This window comes from Anopheles funestus, chromosome 2RL (assembly GCF_943734845.2).
Source record: "Anopheles funestus chromosome 2RL, idAnoFuneDA-416_04, whole genome shotgun sequence".
Taxonomy (NCBI): Eukaryota; Metazoa; Arthropoda; class Insecta; order Diptera; family Culicidae; genus Anopheles; species Anopheles funestus.
This window is the reverse complement of record NC_064598.1, coordinates 60,877,929-60,905,775: the sequence shown is the minus strand read 5'-3', so window position 1 is coordinate 60,905,775 and position 27,847 is coordinate 60,877,929. Positions and strand designations below refer to the sequence as shown.

The 27,847-nt window shown below is 38.4% G+C and overlaps 1 protein-coding gene and 1 long non-coding RNA gene across 10 annotated transcripts in view; one reads left to right on the top strand and one right to left on the bottom strand.

Moving 5' to 3' along the window:
- Positions 1 to 27,847, bottom strand: part of LOC125761375 (tyrosine-protein phosphatase Lar) — a 254,654-nt gene that overhangs the window by 163,500 nt on the left and 63,307 nt on the right. The gene's annotated exons all lie outside the window — the stretch shown is intronic.
- On the top strand, positions 120 to 26,617 carry LOC125761393 (uncharacterized). The gene is made up of 3 exons (XR_007418100.1): positions 120 to 2,256; positions 18,387 to 18,427; positions 26,377 to 26,617. It is a non-coding gene; the product is annotated as an uncharacterized LOC125761393 (long non-coding RNA).

The following is a 27,847-nucleotide window of genomic DNA, read 5'->3' as shown; positions in this document are numbered from 1 at the left end:
CTGGCTCTACGAGAAAATCATCCGTACGCTACCACGCTCAAACATTTTAGCGACAACCGTGAGAATATGCCTCCGCTTCAAACGTCGAATGGTACGAGCTGTCAGTCTTATCGCCACAATCACGATGACAGGAGCCATGTGCGTAACTATAAGGCTACCTCGTGTTCGTACGTAATACGCTCGGTTGTTACCTTCGGTAGTTTGCGTCCCGGTGTTAGGGTACGCGAATTTCGGTAGTTTCTTTGCGAGATGCTACTGATTTCCCAGGCATATGGAAAAGTTATAGAGTTTATTGTTTATAAAAAAATCCCCCCAGACAGAGTGTTTCGCAAAATACACAGTGCTCATTTGGAAATATTCAAATATCAAAAACAATGCCAACAACAGCAAAAGTGAAAATCAAAATAATTAAGTTTGCTATGAATTTTAAATGAAATCTTAGTCTACGGCTGAATATCCTAATTGATCAACAAACAATACTGCAACAGTTGTACAGTAGAAAGAATGTAACAAGTAGAATGCCGTAAAACGCAAAATGAAACAAAGTTTCTTTACCGATGCTGCAATGGACCACCCCGTGTAGAGCATTTCTTGCAAAATAGAAACAACGGCAGACAAACGCGGTACACTAAATTCACCATCTTGTTGCTCAATTTTTCTCGCTACTATGTCGATCATTTTGCACGGTTGAGTATTTCTTGCCGCATTGTTTCAGTGCTTTGTGAAAAATATCTACGAAACTTTTCTTCAACCACTCATTGTTTGGAAAAGATACAAAAAAAGAAAACAGTGAGACAGTATCAATTCTAACTAAATGCAACAAGAAAAAGTGTAAAACAAAAAAAAAACCGTACAAAATGGAAGACCAAAGTGAAGAAAAAAAAAATCGCACACAAACAATGTCAAACTTTTGCGACGAAATTTGTGAACACAACTTAAAGTGAAGCTTTTACTCTAACTTAAACTGCATTGCACCTGCGTTTCTCTACACTATATGTATGGCTTTAAGGCATTGCAAAATACAGAAAACCTCAAATTCGGTCATCTGTGTTCAAAACTAAAGTTTATGTTGTGTGAAGCGAACGAATTTCATAAAAATATTTTAACGATTAAAAAAAAATAAACAAAACAATAGACATACAAGATCATAATTACGATTACAATCAACAACGATGGTCTATGTGTGTGCTATTATGTTCTTATTAACATGGTGATAATAAAAGTGCTGTTCGAAAGTCTACTGGTGCGTATCTAATTATCTAATCCAATTCGAAAGGAAATGCCCGGATAATACGTTTCACTCATCCTTCGACACTCAAATCAACGAAGTGGAATTTCCTGCGACACCTGCCTAAATCATGCCATTTTCTCGGTACACTTCATACAATACGTCATTGACGCCGAAAGTATCGGATGTCAACCTGCAGCAGCATAAGCCATTTGCATGGCAGTAGGGCACCCGAGAAAAGACAATTGATACGTGATTGAAAGGCTAAGTGATAAGAGTTTGATTTTTAATTGAAATTCCAACACTCGTCAATCGAACGACAACTGCCATTTGATGAGCAAAGTGAAAAGCAACACGATCCAGTGAAAGAACTGACGTATAGGCTCGATGCAACAGTGACGACATCGGTGTACGAAGAGTAGAAGGGAAAACGGGAGCGCCACACGGAAGAAGCGGAGAATGGGTGCCTATAGCTTTTCTGTGCACCAGTCAAACGGCTTCAAATCGATGTGCTATAGCATTGCCTACGAATATAATTGTGTGTCAGTGCCGGTTGTTGACGAATGGAAGAGAAGCACGAAACATTAGCAAAAACCCAAGAACGAAAGAGAGCAATAATATCCAGATTGCACCGTGCAAGGAATAACAACAAAAAAAAACGCTCCACACAATAGGATAGATGTTCTTTAGACTCGACAGCACATGGTGCTATATCAAGGCAGGTGGCTGACGTTTGAGGTGTTGCTGCTGTTGTTTGCCAGGACGGGATTTTGACGCGTTCGGAAATGGGTTGAACACCAGCTGAAATCAACGTTGGTAACCAGCAAAAAATCTGTCTTGTCCCAATATCGGGAATGTTGTAAATCGATGATTCGATGATGAAGTTTTTTTTAGTGAACGTATTGCTGGCACAACATTATTCATGTCTATGAGGGCATGAACCGCAAGTACATTGTCTTCGTATTAAACCACACGAAAAGCTTTAAAAATTCAAATGAGTTATAAGAATACAAAAAGGAATATTGCAGGTAAGTAGTTATTAGACAGTTCTACGATTTGTATGAATCATTTTTTTATGTAAAAACCTACTAGGTCATGCCTATCATAACTAGCTTACTAGGTTAAATTTGACCACATAGATGAATAGTTCTTGTTCAAGGTCAGGTTGGGATCTGGTACCGATTTTGTGGAAGGAGAGACTGGCGTCGCTACTAGTTACGCTTAGAGAAGATTTTCCGGAAGCTATGTTATATTTTTTAACTGTTTTTTTTCAACGGATGTAATTTTTTTCAAGGCATCAATTGCGTTTGCGACTAAAATCAGCCTTGAACAATAACAGAAACGAATCTCTCATTCGATTCTCAATTTTATTACACGGTTTCGTTTTAATGAACCAAGGTACTATACGTCACTCTGTGGTTGTTACTTCGCATATACACATAACTATCACACAAGCCGCAAATTATGCAGCACTAGGAATATGCGGCTCTCCACACAATTTCATTCGATAGCAATTTATTTATTGCATTATATTTATTTTCATTACCATTCCACTACGCTGGCTACCAGTGTACCGGCGAGAACAAAAACAATCCTGCATAAAAGGAAATTTGCTTGTTAATTGAAACTACTACCCATGTTTCCCTGCTCGTTTGCAGCACTTTTCCAACCGTGCAGCTTGACTTATGTCTTGAGCTAAAATTAGAGTCAAAAGACTCGATAGTGCCCGGCACCATATACGGCTTTTTGATGCCCACCAACCTTGCTGTGTCCTTGCTTTGTTGCCCTTACCTTGCTTAGGTCGAAGCTCATAAAACGCACCAAAGCTCGAACGGTCACCACAGGTACTTCAGTCTCAGTTTCATTTCCCGGAACCCGCCACTACGGATCACCCAGCATACACATTCATCATTTCTCTCCGTTATTATAGCCTGTTTCGCTTAGTACATGTCCTCGTTTGCCTCATTTATCTCAAAACATACTGCCTTGCTGGTCCGGTGGCTTTCACCTTTTCCTCCCTGCACATCCACCATCACGTACGATCTGTGCAGTACTGGGCGCCTCCATTGCATACAGGTAGCCTGACTGTGGTGCACCTTTAACGTACGAAACGATGGCAAACTTTTTTTTCATCTAACCAACATCAATGCACAAGCTTGGACGCACAGAAAAACTGCCAACCTTTTATTTTGTCTGATCCGTGCATCTTCGCTCACTATAGACATGGGACACATGGTTCTTCTTTTCGTCAGCCATTTCGTTGGCTTTCCGTGTATTTGCTCTGAGAACGGACTTTTCTCTTTGCCAAGTCGGTGCATATGCGAATGCTTATGCTTCGTTTGTTGTGTCGGTGTTTGTTCGCTTTTATTGCTCAGCCCACCTATTGTCTAGCTTCAGTTTACTGTATGGCAACACTCCTCTTCCCCTTTCCCACCAATCCCTTTCGTTCATCATATTTACTCCCTGGATTTCCCTTGCGTATTATCAAAGGCATTCTATGGCCCACCTTTGAATTATATCGAGCTTTTATATCCCCATCAAGACGCCTCAAGCAATTCAAAAAGCACCATGCTACGGCTGCTCGCAAAACCGGTTTTGGAAATATTCCATTGTTTTGCATGAATCGAAATGCTTGCTGAGACAGTGGAAAGGTACGTTCCACCTACCTTCCTAGCATCCAGCTGTAGGGGACCAAAAGCACCATCGTTCTATTGTACGATACTTTCCTAACCGGTGCAGTACACCACGATCTGTGAATGATTGGACAGATCTTCCTACGGCAGCTAAAAAATCTAATTAATTTGACCGTTGCATCTCAATAAAGGTACCATCGTCGAAAACGCTAACACTGCATAGCTGTTTTACACAATAGATCGAATGTATTTCCTTGCACGACTACAGTAGAGTGCACAAAACATGTAGTGGCATTAAATTGTACTATTTTGTTATTTATTTCTCTTGCATCATGCAGTAGTTTTTGCAAATATCTGTAGACTAGTTTTGGAACGGGTCGGTTTCTTAAAAAATAAGTTACCTATTTAGAATTAATTTGAGATTAAACTGGATTCGGGCTTGACATTTTTTAACCAATTTATACCAAATAATCTTTTCTGACGAAAGCTTTTTTCTGTTAAAACCATGAATTGGAGTATTTTATCTGGATATATCATACTAATCAACTTTTTTGTACCTTCGTAAAATGGCACAAACGTCATAATCTATTACACACAAGATCCGTGATACAGTTAATATTACGCAGTGTGGCTTTTATTGCGGCAACCAACTGGTGTATGTGATAAATGGAGCCAGTTCCACACGAGAGAACCGGGTATAAAATCCCATCCGAAACGTCCCCCGTAGCAAGGACTGCTTGGTTATAATAAGTCTAGTAATCCAAAAATGGCTAACATGACCTTAGAGATCGTTAAACCAAAAAGAGAGAGAGAGAGAGAGAGAGAGAAAGAGAGAGAGAGAGAGAGAGATAGAGATAGAGTTGCTTTTATAAGCTCAAGATAAAGATCTCGTAAACAACCCAACAAGATAATTTTGAATTCTCTGGATACATGCAAAGTAAATTCTAGCACGTAAATGACACCCCTGCCATACTGTGGTAGTGCTGTTAAACAATGAAAATATGTGACCTTAATGCAACGGTTGACGATGAACCGTCAAAAACTCTTCCCGTTGGTTATTATTCGCAAAAGCAAAAATGAAAATTAACGACAAAAACTGCAACATGCAGCTTCAACTTCGCCAAACTACTTCCAACACAACAAACACAGCGAACATGCAACATAAATAAAGCACGAACCACATTAGCAAATGTATCTCCATTACTCACACCACAGCTTAAGAGATTTTCGAAGCTCTTTTTCTTGTGCTCCTTGTCCGATGTTTAGCCTTTTGCATCGAAACATCAGCACCAAGCATCAACCACTCTGCTGCTCGAGGCTGTAAAGTTTTGCTTCGTAACGCATTGCATTCCTTCCATTCCGGGCAATGTAAAAGAACATCTGCTGAAATATTCTTCATGTAAAGCTCAAATTTGCCCATGGCACGGATAAACATTTCGTTTAGCATCATCAAATAAGTTTCGATGTACAAAATCACCCCAACAGCAACTTTATATTTACTTATTAATGCTTTCTATTATGTGAATGATGTCGAATATAGATACAAATTAGCGACGACGCAGGCCAATATTTAAAGCTCGCATAGAGCGTTTCGATTCACTGGATAACTATAGATTTAAATAATACAAAGAAATTAATGTTGCCATTAGTCAGTTAAGCTCGGTGCGACCCTGTGGTGTATGTGATAAACGGCGCCAGTCCACTCGGCAGGACCGGGTTCAAATCCCATCCAGGCCGTCCCCCCGTAGCAAGGACTGACTATCTGGCTACGTGGCAAAATAAGTCTAGTAAGCCAGAAATGGCTGGCGTGACCTGTAAGGTCGTTAAAGCCAAGAAGAGAGAGAGAGAAAGAGAGAGAGAGAGAGAGAGAGAGAGTCTGTTAAGCTGTTTTAAAATGGCAGCAACTTTTACTTAACAGCAAATTATCACACGCATATTTCAGTTTTGCGCAACTGATCTTAGCAGATTTAAATGCGATTTAAATGTTTCAATGATAACAGTTATACATTTGTATAGATGTCATACAAATTCATTCCACGAAAATCACACAAAACATGCTCAAAGCAATATGCATATGCATAAGAACTCATTTTGTAGATAATCTTTACATATCATATTATATCGATAATATCATATCATATTATTCATAAATAGTTTGTATAAATAATCAAATAAAGTACACAATCTTTAAAATTGTTCTTTGCTGTACGTTTTCATATTTTTTTTGCTTGCAAATTTTGCGCCCAGGTTTAATGACCAAAATAACCCAAACCACCTGGCCTTATTCAAATGCTCAAACCTTTTAAACCAATTTGAAAACCGTCCGTACGATACCATATGTTACGCCATGGAATCATTAACTCGTATGGCATCCAATTTTCAAAATGAGTATACTCTTCAGTTCATTTCATGTGCTTCACAGCTGCGATACCCCGTGACTTATTATTGAGCGAGTCGGCATCGAGCACATGATCCAAATTGCTAAGTACCCGCTTCCTACTGTTGACTTCCGATGTTCTGAAACATTGAAATCTAACTTCCTATCATTTCACTTCAACCGCACATCCAAATTCATTTTCTGACACACCTGCGTTCGAACCGAATTATTCCGTTTCGTTCTGCACACTAACCGTCCACAGTGTGGCCGCGGGGTAACGATGCAATCATAGAACCGAAGTGTACGCTAAAAGTGAAACAGTTTTCACTGCACACTAGCGACGGAAGCGCGATATCAGCAACCATTAGGTGTCGACTAAATCGACTTCCGTGACTGGAATGTGATTATTTTTGGAGAATCATAAACCATACAACCGGGCACGATGGTTCCTCACACCTGTCACCAGAACCAGCCTAATATGCGTGGATATGCGATTGGTCCAGCGTAACCTACATTTAGCTCTTGCTTTCGTTTTGTAGATTCTCACTACACTACACTACAGCAAAGCAATGAAACAAACGTAGATTCGCCTGATTTAAGACGATTGTATGACTAACAGCTTCTGGCCAAAAAGGGCGCATTCGAAAACTGTGAGGTAAACCAAGTGAAAATTTCGTGTCTCCAGTTAGAATTGCTTTCAGCGTGCACACTCTATGCAGTCGCTTGTATACATCATCTCGCTGACATGATCACTACCCCAGTACGTAAAGCGCCCGGCTCGAAAAGCCCATCTAACAGCGTTAGGCATACGAATGCGACGTGCGTTTTTCAGAGAAAGCGGTATTAATGTTCATTGCACCTGCACGAGACTGTACAGTGAAGCTTTGCAGATGTTTCTTCCGACTCTTGTACGTGAGCGATACACCATTGTCAACAGACATCTGGTAATCTTTTCTTCAAATACTCATCTCTTTTCTTGTTGGACGATACACACGATAAGAAATGAATGATTAAATGCTATGCTAGTTCGAATTAATGTACACAGACGTAACAAAACTGCACAGATCATAGCGGCCTGATTATCGGCTAAAAAAAAGTTTCATTGTTATTGGAACAGAAAATGTATGTATAATCACAGCATTTACCACCTTTTATTTTTATCTTCTGCTACATGATATTTTGTGCATGAAAACCCTTTGAAATCAAATATAATTTTCGATGATAATTGATGCTATAATAATATGCTTAAAATAATAATCTGTTTATGGTTTTGCATCAAGAGTTGTTCTTGTGATAAATTTTCTGCATGATGGATCCAACAAAAAAAATTACCTAATGTATTAAACATACATTGAAGTAACATGTTTATGTATATGGATATAGCATAGAAGACTAAAACTAGTAAAATAGAAAATACTTGGTGGTGTTTGGCTGAATATGGATTTTATTTCGTTTAGAACATGGGCCCCCAAACATTTTGAGTGGCGGGCCGCTTTGAGTGGAATAGCCACAGATAGATCATTGACAGATATTTTATTCGATTTCTTTTAATTTCGTTCATTACATATTTCTTTCAAATAATGATAGAATGAATCAATAGTTCAAGCGGCTAATGTTTAATTCTTTTAACCAACACATTTTTTCATTACTAATATACAACATAGAGAAAAGCCATTTAAATTTATCGTTACTCCAATACAAGGCATCAGAAAAAAATGATTATGATATTGTTTGAAATTTGTCGACAAACTTACTATTTTCTGCTGTTCACTCGATAAGGTCTACACGATTGATAGGTCATCATACGCACAAGTCATTTTCTTATGTTTATAATTACCTGTAAAGACAAAAGAAGAAAATATTTAGCAGCTGGTTATTTATTAATTTAAAATATTTAAGTTATCGACAATTTTAAACAAACAACAAACGAAGCTAAGAGTTATGCAAAGAAACGGACGATTCAGATTTGGCGTGTTTGTAAAACAAATATCTTATCTTTCATTTTTACGTGAACTCGATCTAAACTTGCTATCCCTGCAATTACCAGGCTTTCCCCGAGATACACACTTCTTATACGTGGATTTACAAAAATTAACCGTCCAGCAAATTTATAGCACCAACTTGAGGCTCAATTTTCTTTTCAATTTAATCAAATAATATTTTTTTAAATTTTTTGTTAATATTTTCCTTCAAAAATCCTTGAAATTCAGTGAAAAAGCATTATATGACTGTCAATTTGAAACGAAATTGCACCGGGATTCGACATACGCAGAAATTCGAGCTGTTCGTTTTTTTGCGGTCTTTGTAGCTTGCTATAATAGTATATATCGGAGACTATCGGTACAGTAAATCTGCTTGTAACGAGTACCTCTTTTAACGAATATTTTTTGGTGGCGAAACATTGAAGAAACTTCGGCTCAATTGGAAAGCTCCTCAGATCAACACCACCAGAGAACCAACTAGTAATGAAGTTCTTACGTTGGACATCAGTTTAAGATTAGGAGGTAAAATAATAACAGCGAAGAGCTTCTATTATAGCAAATGGATGTTCAACTCAGTAGAATATAATTTGTTTGTTTAATCCTCAATTACTCAGGATTTGTTTAATCCTCAATCCAATGATTTCCTTATTTATTACCCAATATTATCCTGAGATGGAGTGACAGAACCAATGATATTTGTCTTTTTCGGTAAATATTAAAACAAAAACTATTGATTTGGTAACGGTAAAACACGTGTATAAATAATTTTTATTTATAGACTATTTTTACATACGCACTTGGTTACCGTCTGTGAGGAAAAGAGCCATGATGGCTTAACGGTGGTGAACATTTACTATCTGCTCGAATGGCGTTAACTGACTGCTCGAGATTATTTTACTTCTTGTACGATACGTTTGACGCTGATGTTCGTCTGTTTATCAACTACGATATTTAACATTAGACAATTTGACCATCACAAAAAAAATATTACAACGATCAAGAATAAACTATTTTAAATTAAGTTTACAGCTTCTACTTTCTATCAGCTTGGTAAAACATGTATACACTGTAATTGAGCATTATTTAGCTGTGAAACAAATTAGTTCACTTTCCATGCAATTTATATGAAAAAAAAACTCGCACGCATAATTAATTATTCGCATAACGACGAAAACACTTGACCTGACTAAACTTGTTATAAGAGGGTTGAATTTACTGGGTTATAAATATCGTCTCACGAGATACTCCTACTTATAGAAAGCAACAATAAACGGACTTTATTCGATTAAAATTATTTCTGAACAAATCCACCAATACTGCTATATTAACCATTTCAAACTCAACACTGTCAGCATTAGTTTGGAATGTTATAAAATCTGCAACCACATTACATTGTACTCTGAGTTCATTTCATGTTAATGTTTGAAGCTCTACACATTTTTCACAGCACTACTTACTATGACCATCCACTATCATACTGCTAATTTCCAGCGCCATAACTATGCTGGTGCTATAACTTATTTGAACTACCAGGCGTCTCCATTGCACAAATTAAACTCGCTGGAAGTTCTCGAGTGGATGAGGCGAGTGGATACCTCCATTTGAACATTTGCAAAACGACCAAGCTACACAATCCTCCACTTCATGAAAACTTCAAAGGATCCCACGGCATGAGTCCCCAGTATGTATTAAGCTTTTTTACCACTCTCTTGGTGGGTGGACCGACCATCGTCAAATTTGCTATGCCGTCGTTAAAAATATGATATGAAGGTAGCACTGTAGCACATCTTGCAATGCGCAAGATATCCATTTTCTGCACACGGCACACCACACATACCATTTTTATTACCACCCAATCTCTTCGCGCAGCAAAATGATGAAAGTACATATTTTACATAATTCTGTAAACCAGCACCACACCGTGTTCGGCTTGTCGCCTAACACTGTCTGCTACCACAATCAAAATATGCCATCCTTTCTGGCGATCATTCTGGCCATCTGAGACACAGTCACATTCACGCATTAAGTTTCAAAAGCAGACGAACGATAGAAGAAGAAGAAAAAAACAACTTCGTCACATACTGCTACATTTGCTTTGAGCGACATTTTATCTCCTTATTTGTCTCCAATTTCAGCACTTTTGCTTGCCAGACTGTAAAATTGTGATGAAGATTTACCACTTCGTTCGTATTGCGCGGCACGTTTCGCGCCTTAATTTTAATTAAATAATAACTTTCCTATTCAGAACCAATGTTTTGTTACAAAAGAAAAACAAATTCTGCGCGTGTTGGGAAAATGAAATAAAAAATGTCAATAGAACATACCAAGTTTTGAGCGGAAAGCAAAGTACATATTCTACAAAGTATACTAATCTGATCAAACATGAAAATATTCAGCTCTGCTCAGCTTTGGAAGTTTTGTAAATAATGATTCAGGTTATGTTATCATGTTATCAGAAATTTATAAAAAGAACTTAATAATTTGTCAATAATTGTGTGCTGTATAATATACAAGTTATTTACATATTTTACGAGTATGTGCAATAGAACACAATAAACTATCGACTATGCACATTATTTTGTGTTAAACTTATCAAAGCGTAACGTTAAAAATTAATCTTCTTTTCCGAACATATGTAGAATACACGATCACTTAATGCATGATCACAAACAAACGATCGTTCTTTTCGAATTGATACCAAACAGATATCATTTTAACAATTAATCTTAGTATTATGTAATACATAAAATAAAATTAAAAAAACATCTGCAGCTCACACTGTGCTCCGCGATCAATGCAAAAAAAATCGCTGGCACCGCTTCAAACGATTTGCATCTAGACAATAAATTCGTTTTTCAAAATTTTCATAGCACGAAGTAGCTACACGTTTTCCAATCGAATAAACTGTTTATACACACACGTCGCACCCAGTAGATGTATTGAGTTGAGACCACACATTCCGATCACTTATTTGTCGGCAGTTCTCAACGAGCGGACATCGCACATCAGCTGGTGTGCATAAAACACAAACACACACCTATACACACACACAAAAGTGCCTACTGTATAATATTTCCAAACAAACAACTTCCCATAAATCGTTCAATCCGAGCCGCCATCGGTTCTCGAAAACTCTCGCAAAACCAATCCCGAGCACACCAAAACCATCGACACTAATCTTCAGGCGCGTTCAGGCAACGCATTGGTTGCTCATCGTTGCCACACGTTCGCTAGCACACGGCGTCACATCGTCGTCGGCTAAGGCACATATATTGGCAGAAAAGTTTTCATTATTGCAAACGATAAATTTTGCTCCACGCTGCTTCTATTACTGCCACTATACCGTTCACCCGGGAAGGTGGTAGGTCCTGGTGGGTTAGGTGTGTTTTTTTTCTACTTCACTTTTCACCATTTCTTCACGCTTTCCATTTTAAAATCAGCCTGCCGCAAAGAAAACAGCTAGACGGTTGGTGTGACGTTATAGCGTCGAAAAAAAAAGCTTAAAGTAAGAGGCGTTAGAAAAAAACTAACACTTCGCACACAGCGAACCATTGCTGGGTTGGGCAGCTATACGCAGGTATAGGTACAGCACACACATAGGACTTGGACAGTATTACGCCTTCTGTTGGTCGTAAGTACGACAAGATCCTCGATTTAACTCTGGTGCCCTCTTGGAAGTTTAGCATCTCGTCCCACCCTCCATTCAAACTGCCAGTTTCCAAAGTTGATTCTTCCTTCATTATGGCTGAAACTTGCTCACCTTACCCATGGTATGGTGGCCTTTTTTTCGCTTCAAATGCAACGCCATGGCACGCTGAGTATGATGCACTGATTTAAATCCACCATGGTGTTTTTTTTCTGTTTGGTTTGTTTTCCTGCGCTCCTAGCGCATTTTTCGCTCAACACTACTGCTCATAGCTTAGTGCACTGGTTCCTTCAAACATGCACATAACTAGCACACCATACACACCACACGACAACCAGTTCGAGTTTGGTAACGCAAAGAAAACCGGCAACCGACAACAAATAGCTCCGGTGCAGTTCCTGGGCCCAGTTCTTCTTAATGGCCGAGATTCAATAAGTTATTCCATCGACCGGCGTGCCTAAGTGAACGAAACAAAAACACACACCACCACATACATACACATACGTTTTGCACATAGTTACAAAATTGTTACGCGGGAAATGCCCCGGAAAATGGGTAGAGTGAAGTTTGTAAAAACCGGAAGAGCAAACACAACAACACATCGTCCAACTGCACATAAATACACACATGGAAGCTACACTGTCTAGAGGGCATAGCTACAAGGGTGGGGTAGCTAGTTCAGCGGTGCAGTCGTGGTTCCACCCTTTTTACGGGTGGAAAACTTTCTCTTTGCCTTCTCTAAATTACGTCTGTTAAAGCTACAGTCCCCCGAAATGAACGCCTCTGAATGGTGGCCTCGCTTGGCTCCGGGGCGCATTCAGTATACCATGAGTAAGCGTATTTACATATGCGTTACATATGTTAAGCTTTTTCTACTTGCATTCCGTCCGGTCGACTTCCTACCATTTACCACGGCAACACGCTTCCAATAATCGTCCTTGTGCACGGTACCAGCAAATGAGCTACACATATACACAGAACGAACCGGCACACGTCGAAGGATTTCCGAATTGAGCCGTTCGTTTCGTTTGGCCCGAAACCCGTCGCCCGAAACCATACCCGTGTGTATGACCAATGGTAATAAAATAGTTTTGCTGGTTATGGTTAAACTTTCTCCAGCGTACACTAAACAGTAGCACCGAGCATTCCACAGACGCACACCGTAACCTTCGAACCCCTTCCACCGCATCGATACGTTTGAGGTAAGGCTTCGTATTAAATGAACAAGCCCAATTCATCTAATTACGTATGTAAACAAAATATACAACGTTAGTGACATGCCCGAAACACATCATTCATGTGGATTCGAGATATTGGGCACGTTGCAAATTATGTTTAATTGTGGCATGAATACTTTCGCTGAAAATGTATAGTGGTGGTGGAATTAAATTTATCAGTAACAAATATTCAACATGTTGTTAAGGCCATACAGCATTACCTGTACATCAACAGTCTATTACAGGGATCGGCACACTTATCACGAAAAGAGCCAGATAGCAAAAACATTCTTTGAATCTTTAGGACCAGATACCTTAAATATTTTTTATACTAATAATTAGTAATTAGATATTACAAAACTAAGGTAACCATATACATAAACATTATCCAAATTATATCGATTGTAATGTCTCTCCAAAATGTACGTTGTGGTGTCTTTTTCTCTCTTTTACTTTAAAGGCTAATCTTATACTATGAAGACTGCAAAATTTCCATCACTGCTTTTCCAAACGTTATGAACTTGATCATCGCCCCAACATTGTCTCGCTTATACTAAGAATAACTAAGGAATATTAAAAATAAACATTGGTTAAAAGTCAGGAGTCCGGTAATCGTTTTGAAAAATTCTGCCATGCTCGATACGGAACAATGAATCCGTTTCTCGGTAAGAGTTTGGTATTAAATTGTGTACTAAAAAATCTTAAACACAAATACCGTTTTTAAGGCACGCATTCTTGACTTCACGAGGAAGTAGGTTTAGCAATTGAAGAGTTACCCACCAAGAACATATTTCAGTATTAGAGAATTTGAAATTATTTTTTTACTCGTAAAGTGTTACACAATTTAATATATTTCGCCGAACATTTAATTAAAAACCCGCTGGTTTATTCTTCAACGCCTAATTAATTTCTTTGACTTATCAACAAGCGCATCTGTAGATATAAATACAGTCCCTACAGTGTGTACTTAGCTAACTTCCCATGACCCAAACGTATGGTCCCCGATAATAAGCCTCTCTAGGATGTTAATCTTTCAAGCCAATTTCCTGGCAAGCTGTACGTTTGATGCTATTTTTCAACCATTCATAAACTCATCAAACGGACTGCTCGCTGCGTACGATTTATCACCTGCTGTTCTACGCCCATCAACGGGAACATCATGTAAAATGCTTTATGATGCCTTGTCCCCATAAAAATCATCAATCAAACGGAAGCCCCCGAACGTCATCGTTATAATCATCATCATAATCATCATCATCATGCCATTCTCCAGGTTGCCACATTCAGCAAACAGACCGACCACCGCAGTACCACACGTTGCTGTCCATTCAAAATAAACTCAACCGAAGGAAAAGGTCATTAATAGCACAGTTTACAATGTTCTGTTTACTACACACCGGTTGTGTTGGCAACTTTTTCGCTTTTAACACTCCTTCCGCTAGGTTCTCTAGTGGCATAAAATCCCGCTACAATACACGTTTGTCCCCGTTGTCCCGTTTGGAGATTCGAAAATGTTCACACAAACAAACATTACTTTGCACTAATGCAGCTGTTGCTCTTAAGCAAGTTAAGATGAAACCCAAAAATAAAAACACCCCAATCAAGCGTATCTTACCACAATCTTTAAAGAAAATTTCGAAACCCGTCTCAGTGTGTCTCAGCAAAAAACGGTTGGTTGAAAAAATGTAACGGAATGGGACCTAAAACAAAACACTACCCAAACACCGACCGGCTGTTTGTATGTGTTTTTTTAACATAATTTTAACCGGTCCAGCAACAACAACAAAAACGTCCCGACGTCATTATTAATAAAGTCGTAAAAATATGTAAACCCAGCAGTTTTATGTACCTACGGTACTTTACTCCCGCTAAAACTTGCTTATCCTCGCCAAGATCATTATCTGTCAGGCGCTTCTGGTGGCAAGGTGTGTTGCTGCGAATATTGTACATTCAGTTTTGGATTATCTTAGATGATTGCACATTTTTTCTTCAGTATGGCATTTTTATCTGCAGTTCAATATGGGCCAAGATTCATTTGCACATTTTTTTTATTCAGGTAGACCGGCCTGGCCGTATTGATTTTTTTTGTATGTAAATGTAACACTTTTTTTGTATGTTAACAAAATCATATTTTTCATATCATTTCATTATATATTTATTTACACAAAGCTTGATCTTTGTGAAATAGTGATGAACACCACCATTTCTTTTCTCATTATCATTCCACCGAAACCTTCCAACAACAGTAATTCGTCCTACTTTGCTTTTCATTCGCCCATTGACCTATTACCGTTTTTCTCCTTCAGCCCAAAAAAAAAAGGTTCACCCAACGGTTGCGTGAGAGTGTCCAGTTTTTGTTACCTTTGTATCTTTTCTTATACTATCACATACTCGTTTATGTTTGTGCCCTTTCTTTGCACATAATTTTTAGATGTTGTATATCGATAGCATTGTTATCCCTTCGTGCTACGAAGAATGACATGGTTGACATAAACATAATGGCGTGCACATAATCGTCTTTTATGGCGTGGAACACGCGTAAAAGTTGATTTCAAAACAACTTGAGAATTTATCCATCTGATGGTGTTTTTTTGTGTTTCCTTCTATAGCATCAAAACAATCATTACCGATATTTAACAGTAATTTTCTATTCGTCTTATTGTCACAATTAAGATTTGAAAAAAGGTTTTTAAAACGTTCAAATGGTCTAATAGTACTAAACGTGATGAGCAATTTCTGATTATAATCGGCTTGTTAAACCCATTATTGATATGACATAACTAGAGCGTGAAAACGTCGTCACATCGTTAGAATTACTTTGCGTAATACTCTTAGCATCTATGCGCGTTTAATTTATTTAAAATTTAATTCAATCTTCTTTATAGTTTGATTTATTCATTAATAATAGGCATTGTACAGATTCAGGTAGACTGAGGTATTTGGTTACACTATGAAATTCATCATTACTACCATTGAAATGTAATTGCACTAATACCGATGACCACAATCAACTTACTCCAACGGCGTAAACAATACCAACCAGTTAAAGTAAAAAAAATGTATACTCATACCCCGCACTACACAGCACTTAAATTAAGTAACCACACAAAACACATACACAAAATAAAAAAAAAAAAAAAAAACAAAAACAAACGGGATTATTCGTCCTCTTTTGTTTTGGACTTTGCGGATGTTTTATGGCAGTTTTTTTTTTGGTGCCCGCAAATCGCGTCGTTAAAAATGCTTAAAGAATGCTCTCCCTTCATGTTTCGCTCGCTGGTACCTTTACCGAGGGAGGCGAATGCTCTGTTTTATGCTTTTCGTTCATCAGCCAGGACGAAGAAAAACATCCGCATCTGACATGACTGTGTTTAAAAATTAACTTCGCTATTTCGCGGTAGGGTAACTTCCATAAAACTTTACTGTAACCCATGATTAATGGATGTTTTCGGGTATGTCGTACGGTTGGTTTGTGCACTTTTTTAACAGCTTTCTCTGAGCCAGTACCTATATTCATTGCAAGTCGTGCTCTTTCCGATGTTACTGAAAATGTGTGGTTCATTTATTTGCTCCTCGGTTTGTATAGCAACTTCAGTTACAGCACTTTCAACCACAGCTTTTATTTACATTCGCATTTTACCGATCGGTTATCAAACATTTTTCTGATCAAGTTTCATAGCTTAATAATAGAATCGTTAAGTATTCTATACAAATATGTTACACGGATTTTATTCGCCACCTGCGCAAAAATCGTAGCTAACGCTTTACGTTTCATTTATATCAATATTAGCTTTTCCAAACATTATACCCTACTATGTCACCGTTTGAACCACTTTTCCGAAATTCTTCGCTTTTCTCTACGCGTTGCAAGTTACATTTTATCTGATTACAAAGCCACTCAACCGACCAGGTACGACGAACAGGCGACACATTGAAGAGGCAGTAAAATATCTTCCCTGCTGAAGAGCTCAGTTAAATTTCGCTCAAAAGTGAACGCTTTTTTGTAACTGTAGCATTACACGATTGAGCATTTTTTTTGCGCGGTTTTGTCAGACATCGTTTCGTTTCACCGAAACTGCTCTGTACGGATCTGGGCGAAACTTCGGACGCAATCATGTGACGGAAGCACAGCTGCTACATTCCAAACATTCCGTTAATTAAGACGAAACATTAAAAACGTTTTAATTTCTACCTAATTGCACAATCAAGAAGTAGATATAATGATAATTATTACACCGCCTGCCTACCTTTCGGCTAAGTGCAGGAATGCCAGAGCCGGTAGGTGGGTACGAAAATACAACTGGAATTTTATAGCCCACAGGAAACGAACGAGGCCGGTCCTTCAGCTTACTTGTGGTAGTCGCGCAATCTTGCGTCTCCGGCGTAGTCGTTGAATGACGGTACATAAGGACACAGAGGGATAGGTATCTTACACTTTACATCGGCAAGCAAAGGAGTTCAAGAATTTAAGTGCAAAATGAAGTGGAAGTAATATCCCACAAGCACTCATACACGCACGGGAAGGCCTCACTAGACACAATTATTTGCCACGAGCCACCACGAGCACGATGGATAGATTCGATGTTAAAAAGCCGTCCAAGGATTCCTTCCATCCCGAGCAAACACGTTCGTGTAGACGGGCAATCTTTCGACCAGTTCTTACACATGCATATCTACATTAAGGCTGTGTATGATTCCACTCCCGCGTTCGCGTGGCATGCGGAACAGTTTTTGACGAAGAAATTTGCCCGCACTGTCACCAACCCTAATGCATTCCTCTACAGTACTGTACCAGTAACGCCTGCTTCAAACTAGTTTCCCTCGGCTCGTTATTTCACGATGACGAAGATACTCAGCGATCGTTGGCTGGAAACGTGATCCCGCCGTAAGTGTGATGCAAAACTTGGCTAGATAAATTATGTCGGAATGACGGTGTTAAGTCTGTTGAGAATAGGCTTACAATTTATATCGAGTTCCATAGATTAAGATAAATGGTTTTTAACCGAATTCTTCTGCCAAAGTGTGGACGGGTTGGTACCGATGCTGATGAAAAATCGTACACCCATCAGCAGGTAAAAGAATTTTAAAAGCACTTGACTTCACCTTCATCAACAGAGCATCATTACTTAGTATTACTACCTAAGCATTCCCCTTCCACTTTTTCCCAAATGCCACAATGTTATCATGTTAGGTAAAGTTTAATTTAAATATTTCTATCAGAATCATAGAAGTATAGGTATGCTTGATTTTAGAATTGTATTGTGATTTTGTATTGAATTACATGAAATTTCTTCTCTTTACAGAGTAAGCTCCTGGAACTCTTTTCCAACACAGCTGATCAAAGGTAGTTATAATTATTTTTCAAAAATCAATGTAATTTTAATGTATTCCCATGCTACGCGTTTTAAATCAGCATCATCTTCTTCGAATTTGTCTGGCTTGCAATATGCCTATATTCCATATGTAAAAAGAATCAATGAACTTTCTTTCATAACCTAAGATCAAAAGATGGATGAGGCATTTCATATGGGCGCTTGAGCAATTTCCCATCTTCTTTATGATGTACGTGCTGCACTTTTACTGAGCACACATATTTTATGATTAATACACTGCACAATTCTCTCTTTGCACGGTTTGGAAAAAAGACAACTCTCACTTACACAACAATCTCCATGCGATAGCACTTGTTTCGATTGCATTGCCGTGTATTTGATGCTGCTATGATTCTTGTAATTGATGTAAAGACACATTTGTTTTAAGGTGATGAGTTTCACAAATAGAGCATATCGATAGTAGAATCGATGGAAATTCTACACTGCTGATTATTTACATTCTGTCAGATTCAGACTCATTCATGAAAATCAATATTCGTTCAAAAGCGCATAAGGTAGCACATATCTGTTCCAAAACAAACGCCACCAAGGTAAAGCCTTTTCCAATTACTTATCCAAACTTGACTTAGCTGATGTGTTTGTTTGTTTTGCAACGCTTAGATGAAGCGCATTGTTTGACAACAGTTCGTCCGCTAGCGCTGTGTCTTAAGGTGTGCATGTGTATGGGATGTGGTGGAATAGTTCCTTAAATAATGTTCATTTACCCCAACCATACATGCAGAGGACATGCCAAACCACGTGACAAACAGGTGAAACTAAACGCACAACATCAACACACATACATATACTCTCTCTCCCTCGGGTTCTTCTCCTTTAACACTGACTACACCAAGTGGCTTGTCGAATTGCGAAAACCGAACCCTCGCAAGTTTCTGCGTTTCTGGAGAATTTAATCAAACTACCAGTATCAAAACCGCTCCGTTTCCGCTTGTGCGTGTTACTACAACCTTCACAGGTGATCCCAAAACCGTTTCGACCGCTAAGTGCATGACACCACGTATGCTAGAGACTGTGTACATGCGATTGGTAGCCACCATTTTCAAGCTTACCCAGCCATTGGTGAACAACTTAGAGGACAAATCTATCACTCCGCCATGATCGTACGGTGCAGGCAGACAAGTGTGTATACGCCTCCAATAATGTCAGAAACGAATGTAATAATAATACCGTGAGCCGTCATGCTCAACTTGCTCGTACGGAAAGTGTTTGCCGACAATAACATCAACAAGAAGAAAAAAAAACACATACACACATAGAAACGGAACCATGCGCCACATGAGACGAAACAATCAACGTGACTCGTGCGGAGCAATACCTCCTGATATCCTATCATTTTAATCAGTCTAATGGAAAATATACGTCGATGTGTACAAACATCCGTAAGATGATGAGCACATCCCTGTAACGCCTTATTTTGAGAAGCATGACAAGTACCTTGAAACTAGATCGTACTCTCTAACAGCTTTTCACGATAAATGATTCCGGCGAGAGAGAAAATGTGGTTCATGCAGATTTTGTTTGTTGTACCATGTTATATATATTTACTAATACTATAATAATTAATTTTACCTATTTAAGTAAGAACGATTGCGGAACACTTAATGTATTCAAAACGATTCAGGAAATTAAATGTAATATTATTTTGTAAGACAACATATCATGGAATGTTCCACCATTTATGCTCCGAGCTGTTTGGTTAATAAACAATAGCAGATGTTGCTCGGTGAATAAAATGAGTGTAATTTCAACCATCCACTGCAATGAAATTACTTCAGGGTATTTCGGTAGAATCAAACTAATATTAGCATTCCTCGGGTATGTGATCTGCATATGCAATCTTCCTTCAGGTGCTTATCACATCCATTTAGGACACTAAAACAGCAAACATAAATACATAACTCCAATACCAAAGTGCAGATAATCCTAATCAATTAGAACCCGATTAGAATTTTTATTTATTTAACAAAATAAAATCTGAAGAGTTATCATTGTAACATGAATGGTTTAAATGCCATCAAACTATGCAAGTGTGCTACATAAAATGAGAGATTAAATTAAAATAAACTTTACATCGTAATGTTTCATTTAAAACAACATTACACCACCACAATCATTCAACAAGATCAAGCTATGGAAGCGCAAATTCAGTATTCAAGCTCTACCCTGTTGCCGTTCATTACATCGACAGGATTAAAATGCATTTCCGCATGTAGTGCAAATGGTTATAAAACGCAAAGCTATGTATTCACTCATAAATTACACATTTCCCTACCTGGTTTAAGGCGTCTTCTGGTGATAGAATTTTTTCACCTTTTAGTTTTGTGTGTTTTTGTATGCAAGTATGTGTGTGTTTGCAATCTGCTGGTTTCTTATCCATACAAAATATGTCCCCATGGAACTTATTATAATCGTTCGTTCGTTAGTGTACGCGTCGCATTGCAAAATCCGTCGCAACGAGTGCAATTTATTTCACTATACCGAAGCGTGTCCTCACAGTGCTGTTTTTTGTACAGTTCCTTTAGACTTCGCTTCTTCACATCCGCAACATTACTTTCCCCATGGTTGCGCGTAATGGAACGTATGCATACCCGGCGCACCGGTTTTATAGTTGCCCGCGCCCTGAGAAACCTGGGAGGCAAAAATCATCGTTGCATGAATAACTGCCGGTTCGCTTCGTACTATGGTATTTTACATTGCATTTCTGCACTTGCTTCATGCCCGGTCAAACTCGACTCGCTTCCAAGACGATTCAAATGATGCTAACGAAGCATATAAAGTGATTGCTATTATACAGGGAGGAGAGAAAAAAGAAAGTTGTCTGTACATGCTACAGTAATTAAGCGACCAGTCCGATAGTCATGAACGAAATATACCATACCTTTTGCTTACCTAACGATGGAGAAAATGTGTTGCTATTATTCCTCCGGCAAAAAAACACGTTCTTGGAGCGTTGTGAACGTACATCTTTAACGCTTAAAACTCCATTCTTTTTACCACAGGAGCATCATTTATTTCTATCACACACTTCATTCACGATTGAAATAATATACAGCATTTCAAAAGGACTGTATGACACAAGCGTATAGTATGCACGACTTAACAAACCCTTCGACAATAAGTCCTTTGCCGGATTAAATAATAATTGGACAAAAATCGACTATTAGTACCAAAAAAGGAAGCTTCGAAGGAAGGAAAAAGAAAGCTTCTAAAAAGATTACATTATTGAATGAAAAATTGTAAATTTTACTTAGAAGAAAATTGTATGAATTTATTTGGTACGTCTACATTTTGAATATAAAAGCAAACCGAGAGTTTATTATACGAGAATAAAAAATATTACTTTAAGTTGTGTCAGTTATTCTGGATAACTTAAGTATCATGCTAAACATAATTAGTTTATAAACACATATCAACTCAAACTTTTTTGGCTCAATCTTTGGTGGTATATGTGATAAACCACGTCGGTTCCACGCGACAGGACCAAGTATCAATTCCCATCCGGACCGTCCCACCGTAGCAAGGCGAGACTATCTGGGCGTTCCTAAACAGAAAAAAAATCAACATCTGTAACTTATTAAACACATCTGTTTCTTACAGTAATGGTTTAGCAATTGCATAAAATTATTATGTGTTGAGTCATACAACAACATTGTCGAAAGTCACTTCATTCTGAGGAGATTCTAGATTGAGAATCCTTCATGTGTCAAAATCAAAAGCTCCATACAAACCATTCCATTCTGCAGACAAGAAAACGACAAATGGGTACCCATCGAGTAAAACCATTCGTCTTTGTAAAAACTGCAAAGCCTCGAAAATCCTCCTACACTCCGAATCAACGCGAGCGTGGCATACAAAACCCAAGTCCCAGTAGCAGGCGAGCTGAATTTACATATTTTATTTGTTGTTTGCGTATCTGTTTTAATCCAATTTCGTGAAATGTTTGCATGATAGATCCGCACAAAATTGTTACATTATGCTCTGGGGTACATCAACAAAACGACGAACGTACCGCAAACGTACAGGCTCGGCTAAAACGAGGTGGAAAAAATTTCTTTATGATACGTTACACTTTTTGCCTTCCCTACCTCCGGCGCAACCTACTGCAAACCAAAGGATATCATTTGCGGAACGGGCGGGTGGTTTGGTCATGAAGTAGCGGGGAAAACAAAAAAGATTTCCCACATTCAAATCACATATGCTCATCCATCCTGCGGATTTGATCGTTTGTTTAGCTTTTTCTTGACACCGTTACTGATTTTTTTCCCTGCACATGCGATCGTTCAGCCGTACGTAGCTACTAAAATCTACAAAATAATTCCTTTACCAAAAAAAATTTACACGCTGCAGCAACACAGTTTCATTGCAGAAAAAAAATCTGCACCTGCTTTGCTTGCATCACTGTACGTAGGATAAGTTTTGTTTAGAGATAGAAGCTTTGTGATCAGATTGTGTATCTTCAAGCACACACCAACAGCGTGCAATAACACACCAAAGTCCAATCCTTTTCAAATGTAACAACCCACGAACAAGTCCACTAATGCACGGTACAGGGCGGTTTTTTTATTCGATGGTTCAGTACAAAATGCGGCGAAAGCATCATAATTCAATGCGACATACGACACTCGAAAATTCGCTCCTTCATGCATCCTCATTTTCATGGTTCTTATGCAAAACATGTTTATCTATTCCATCGTTGCTCCATTACGACACGCTTGCCAACGCTCCCCGCGCGAACAACCCGGCACGGATCCATCCACGGAATTTACGTTTGGCTTATTCGATTGCTTTCTTTCCTTTCCGATGAAAGAAAATACATCGCAAACATCGCTGGGATCAACAAGATATTTTTTTGTTTTGTCACAAGCCGAGGCACAGAAAAACGAACCCCGTGAACGATATGCAGACCATTTTTGAAGCATATTTTTATACCCTCTAGAATGTGTAAGTTGGCATCTCAGTACGGTTTTACGACATTCATCCCTCATCCCTTAGCGCTATGGGGTGTGTTTTATTTGTTTCTTTTTTCCACAAAGTACATACAACCCCTTCTAGATACTTTCTTTCTTTTTCTTTTTCTTTTATTCCAACATGCAACACACCACCAATCGTTGGTAAAATAAATCAAACAGATGCATACTTACATAACCAAACATCGTCATTCACTTTGGCCCGGTTCCGTGAGAAGACATCGAAAGCATAAGCAGATACCAGAAAGGAAACACCACAACAACAATGATACAATATGCCGTGATCAAACGATCCTGCGATTGATCGACGATCGTTGGTTTCCGGCTATAGCGAAAAGAAACACATATTATGTCTCCCTCCGTACACTTGTTCGATTGCAAAAAGCGGAAATTATACAAATATTTGTTGCGTGTTTCATGTCCGACCAAAAACGTCCATTCCTTGTTCTGCTTTCCATCCACACGCACGAACACACACACACGCACAGAAACACAATCAAATCAGAAACTGTGTCGACTGACGAGCTCTTTGTCAGTATTGTGCACAAAACAAGATGCTTGAAATATCAATAATAATAGCACATAAAAAAAGGATACTCTTCCGTGTTGGCGCGTTCCCATTTCAACCTTCTTTTACCATTGTATAGCAGACCCTTCCCTGACCGGAAGCGTTTTTGCGTTGAAATCTGTTTTTCCGATTGATTTCGATTGGAAATTCATTGGCCTCGTTCGGCCTCGTGTGTGGCTTCTTCCGATACGGTCGGGGGATTATTTGATTGAATGTGTTTGTCGCTGAAATCCTACATAAAAAAAGAAACACCAAGCTACGAGTGTGCGAATTATGACATAGAATTGAAACATAAATTTTCATATCACCACATCTGCGCTTGAATTCTGGATCATGCATGACATCTAGGGTGAATTAAATAAGTATCACATTGTGCTTTTTAATCATAGCTCAGAAGAAGTCTAATGTGCTTTAATATTTTTCATTAAACCAAAAAACTAATAGAATGATTGATTCAAATATGCGCGAACAACATTGTTACATAAAAATCATTAAACTGAAAAAGAGCGCACTGATTCAAGTGAGAATATAACTTTGTTTAAAATAACATTAAAAACCACAACAATAAAAAAAACCACAAAATGGAAACATTATTGGTTTACCTTGGCAAACAAATGCGATAAAAAAGGGAAAACAAAATGAATCAAAAACAAACTCCCTCTTCACGCCGTACTTCAATAAACATCTATAAACAAATTAGGTACTACTATCATTCGATTTAATTATCCATTTTATACGCACATCATAATGCACTGCTGCGTGGTTTGCTTTTGTATAAAAAAATAACGCACACGCGCGCTTTTTCATTTAGAGCTTTTCAACTCAATAGATAGATTAATATCAACACAAAAAACGGAACATCAGCAAATGAGTAAATCAGTTATTGGATAATTACTATCATATTTGACCCGGAGGAATACTTTCCACGGGATTTATACGTGCCATTAAGTTTTCCACAGCATGATATTTTTTTTATTTAAATGCAGTAAATACTGTTTTGATTTACCTTTAGGCTGAAGCAATAATCCAAAAAAAAAATTATAACATAAATATATAGCAAAATAAAGTAAAGCTAAAGTTTCATATAACAAAACAATTACAAACAATGCAACATAGGTGATTTAAATGTTGTCTTCGATAAATGTCTCAAATTGACGTAAAGTGAAAGCTCATTGTTAGTTAGGCTTATTAAAAGTGTTTCGATGTGAAACTGCAATGAAAGGCCGATTATTTGGGGGTCATTTAACCGGGTGTCGGATTAACCGCGTAGCTCGGTCATGTTCGAGCCAATTCCCAAGGCAATTTGACATATACATACACTGCAGAATCGATGACGACAGAACCGTTCGATAGTGAATCATATAATAAGCTCAAATTCGACTGCAAATTACAGATGTTTTTAGCAACAATTAATCATAAAGTAATATAAAACTATGCATCTTAAAAACGCCACTTGTCATACATTATACACAAATGTTTTATTACAAAATCTGCTGTACCTTTTGATACATTGCATTGAGCACTTTTCGAACGATACTATAATAAAGTTTTAAAAGAATTTATACACCATGGATACACCAATTAAAACTTTTAGCATACAACAAATATTAGGAAATTGTGTATAGAATATTTGATGAAAATTTGCAAATCAATCCACGATTTCACAGTCTCTGATAAATTCTGAGTAACGATTTATAAAATGCTATTTTTAAAATGCTTTCATAACTTTTTATTTGTCGTGAACTATTCAGTTTTTTAACATGCTGATTTTATATCTCCCCTTAAAAATATTAATCCGACGTACATTTTAAATCATACTCAATCGTATTTGAACAGTCTAAAGGAGGAAAAGACATATATTCTAGCGCTCTAATGTTCTTGACGATGTAATCAATCTCTAAAGTAATCGTATGACGAGCGGAATAAAACAACAGGATAATAAAAAAATCAACTTAAAAATTGTCTTAATACATCATATGCGAATAGAACACCTCGTTTAAATCCTATCCATGCTATATTAATTATTTCCCTGTGGCAGCAAATTCGTTTTCGCAGATTTATTCCATTTTTACGCACAATAATTCCTGCATACAATGAAACCTATCAATAATCCTATGGTCACCTTAAGCTATTTTTCCGTCCAGCTTGATAAGCTATGTTTCCCCTGCTCCACTACTGCAGTCTCATAACTCTGAAAGATGACCCAAAGTCCCAACAGATTAGGAAATGTTCGGTTTGGAAAAGCCAAACCACACCGCACAAACAATAGATTTAAAGTGCTACAAACTTCATACCTTACCGCCACCGCATAATGACAGTGTAGAATGTTCTCTTTCGCTCACGTTGCTTTAATCCTTTTTTATAGATACTTTTTGGAACAGTTTTACGACCGCAGTTAATCATCTTGTGTGCGCGACCGTGTACGGAACCATCCCAACACAGGGGGTTCTATTATTTCTGCATAGTCTTCCAGTGTGAGTCTACAGGACAGCAAAACACAACCACAACCACTTCGCTGACAACGAGCAGCAACAGCAGCAGCAACAGAAGCCAGAAGCGTTGGCATCGCTTCACTTCGGTGAATCGGTGTTTCTATGCCATCTAGCGATATAGCTCGGCACAATAATGGCAGGTAAGACTGCAATTGGCGAAGGTGAAAAACACCCGGGCGGATAAGCGCGTCGTCTCCTACCCCCGTCGGTTGGTAGTGGGCATTTGGAGCCGCAAAATTTTATAGTCCAAAAATTTTACGATGCCATATCATAATTAATGCAGCAATTTTCAGTGGAAAAACCTCGGATCACGTTGCTTATGTTTGTGTCGCGTCTCGCGCGAACTCGGGCAGCACAAATGTATCCGCACCCGGGGTTTTTTTCTTCTTTCAACTAGGGCAACGTAAAAATATGGTAAAAATCCTGACCGAAATCTGGCACGATCGGTATTGGTGGAGCGTATGCTCCGCCGCAACAAATGGTAAAGTTTTACTATGGAACGGCCAAGCCGCTCGGGCTGCTGTTCCGAAGCACCATAGCAGACCGGCAGGCACCGGTTTCCCGTGTGCAATGGTCCGTTGTCCAACTTTTGCCATTTACCCAGTTCGATGTTTGGCTGCTGGCTTTTCACCAGTCCATCACCTTCGCGGCCATTAGTTTTACTTATTTTTGTTGCTTTTTATCCAAGCGCTTCCGAAAATGCTGCTCGTGTCCCACCGGGTCCGATCCTTCTGCCATCTGCCATTTTCGATACCAACAATCGGCGAGGGATCTATTCTGTTTTTGGTGCTGCAAACGAAACACACCAAGGGATCCATTGGATGGTGAGGCATTCATAAAATATAAATAATCGTAAAACCCGTTGCGCTACGGGTGGAGAAGAGTGTCAGAATCACCCACTGACATGTTAAGCGCGGGTAGTAGCGCAATGCCAACACCACGATGGTCCACCGGTAAACCGGAATGGTACGGTAACCGCGTCTCCGCAACACGAGCTGCACCATTGCGGTGCCGTTACCAATTCAATTCAATTATCCATTTGAAACGCATCGCGGGAAATTGATTTTCACAACTTGACTTTATGAGCTATTCATCCTTCAGTCTTTTTTTTTATCGTCCACATGTGCCATTCCCGTAACGAATAGTTACAGAAGCGAGGGTCTTAACTTTTCTTTTGTAAATTCAATCGATTAAAACTGCTGGAATTAAATTTATTTATGTTTAATTATTTAAACGTAGCATCCATGCGACGGATTTTCCCGGATGTTTCACGACGAGCATACCACTGACACGTAATGCAATTGTTTTTCTTATCCAAACACCTGACATTGTTGTCTTTTTTTC